Source organism: Chrysochloris asiatica, unplaced genomic scaffold (assembly GCF_000296735.1).
Source record: "Chrysochloris asiatica unplaced genomic scaffold, ChrAsi1.0 scaffold00002, whole genome shotgun sequence".
NCBI classification, from domain to species: Eukaryota; Metazoa; Chordata; class Mammalia; order Afrosoricida; family Chrysochloridae; genus Chrysochloris; species Chrysochloris asiatica.
In genome coordinates this window covers 34,507,877-34,510,123 of record NW_006408520.1, presented here as the reverse complement: position 1 = coordinate 34,510,123, position 2,247 = coordinate 34,507,877, and the positions used below count along the sequence as shown (strand labels likewise).

The following is a 2,247-nucleotide window of genomic DNA, read 5'->3' as shown; positions in this document are numbered from 1 at the left end:
AGACCACAAGGTTGGGTTGAACCACAAGGTCATTGATTCAAAAGCACCAGTCACTCCTCAGAAACTTTAGACAGGGTTGCTATGAGTCTGAACCGACTCCATGGCACTTAACAACAGCAACACATGAGTGCACTTGATAATGGATCCTTCCCAAGTCCAGTCTTCAGCTGAGACACAACCCAGACTACAGTCATGTGAAAGATCCTGAAGCAGAGGACTCCGCTAAAAGCCATGTTAGGATTCCTTGCTCACAGAAAGTGTGTGATAGCAAATGTATTCTTAAAAAAAAAAAAAAAAAAAAAAAAAAAAATATTCAAGTTTATTAAGCAAATAGAAATGTATGAAAAATGTTTAACTTGAATCAGCTTCAAGGTTTATGTTGCTGCTAAATTTTGCACATAATTGATCTTCAAATCTGCTAACACCCACTGAAGTGATTCCACGTGGAATCACTTCCTGCATTCTCAATATTTTGTTATAACAGACATTGATTTATTTTTTTTTCTTGAATGTTTTATTGTGAATTATATGATAGTTTACATGGGAGAACATTAGTTTTACATTCATTCTATCGTATATCGTCTCATTGCAATGGTTACAATCCCCTCCATACATCATCAACCAACCAAAGGGTATACCCTGCAATCCTTCCCCCGTATCCCCCAGGTCTTCAGCACACAGTCACTCTCCCTCTCTGGATCTAAAGTCTCCAGCTGCTCCATCGCTCCACGTCATCATCTCTGGCTCCATTTCAGGCATCCCTGCTTCTCTGGGTAGGGTCCCACTCTCTCCTCTTCTCCCTTGATGGTCCTAGGGACCTCTGCTCCTAGACTGAAAAGTTCATCACTCCCCTCCTTGTTATAAAATGTCTACCTTTACATTTCCCACCCTCACAATCAGTCCTGATAACAATTATTCACTATTGTATCACAAGAGACCCGTCTGCATTTCATTGCATCAGCCCCGCCTAGTCAGATTGAATACTACTCACTGAGATTCTACCTTCCTCCAGGCCTTCTGGATCTAGGTTCCCTCTTGAAAGCTTGTAAGCCAGTCACTTCTTGCCTTTGTAGCCTCCTGCCCCCCATTTTAGGTAGCCAATGTCCAAGTTGCACATCCCTGTCTATTCTGTGTATGAGGGGGTGGGAATGATTCTTTCTTGCTGTAAGGACTTGTTCCCTCTTTTGAGCTACTGTTTCCATAGGTGTAGAGACATCGATTTCTTCTTGAACATTTTTCTTTGCTTCTTCTAACATGTCTTGTGTTTCCTCTTGAAAATGGCTAATGAAAACATGACCAGCTTGATAAGGTATCATTGTTGTTGTTGTTATGTGCCGTGGAGTATTAAGCAGTCATTATATGCCAGCATGATGTCATTACAAGTATCTTCTAAATTTTGGAATTGTTTCTCTTTTATTTCTATTTCTTCTTTTAACCCTGTGATTCTATTTGAATTCCATGCAAGTGTGTTTATTGTTTGTTGATCTTCAAAAGTAATACTGACATCTTCTGAAGCTGGCTTCTTTGTGGTGGCCATCATCTTAGGACTCAGATGTGTGCCTTTTTTTAAGCCACTAAATTTTGGAATAGTTCATTATACAACAATAGATAGCTAATAATCCAAAGGTAAATAAAACCGAAGAAACACAAATCCTAAAGTAGAAAGAGTAAAATATGGATTCGAAAGCAGACACCATAAAGAAAAGTTTGTGTTGTTAGCTGTTATCAAGCAGTTCCAATTTATAACATTATGTACGAGAGAAGGAAACATTGCCTGATCCTGCACTAGTCCACAATCATTGCTATTTTTTAGCCCATTTTTGCAACCACTGTGTCAATCCATCTTGTTGAGGATCTTCCTCTTTTTCACTGAACCTCTGCCTTGCCAAGCATGATGTCTTTAAGGAGGTCTTTTGCAGTAGATTTGCCCAATGTAATAAGTCATTGGATTTCTTGACTGCTGTTTCCATGAGCATTGATTGTGGATCTAAGTAAAATGGTATCATTTACAACTTCAATATTTTCATTGTTTATCATGATGATGATTATTGATTCAGTTGTGAAGATTTTTGCTTTTTTGTGTTGAGGTCTAATTCATACTGAATGTTGTAGTCTTTGATCTTTATCAGTAAGTGCTTCAAGTCCTTGTCACTTTCAGGAAGCAAGGTGCTGTCATCTGCATATTTCAAGTTGTTAATAAATTACCATCTAATTCTGATGCCACATTCTTTTTCACATAATCTGTCT

General features: G+C 38.4%; 1 pseudogene; it reads right to left on the bottom strand.

Moving 5' to 3' along the window:
* Positions 1 to 351: 351 nt before the first annotated feature.
* LOC102834590 lies at positions 352 to 1,540 on the bottom strand (annotated as a pseudogene).
* Between the last annotated feature and the right edge of the window lie 707 nt (positions 1,541 to 2,247).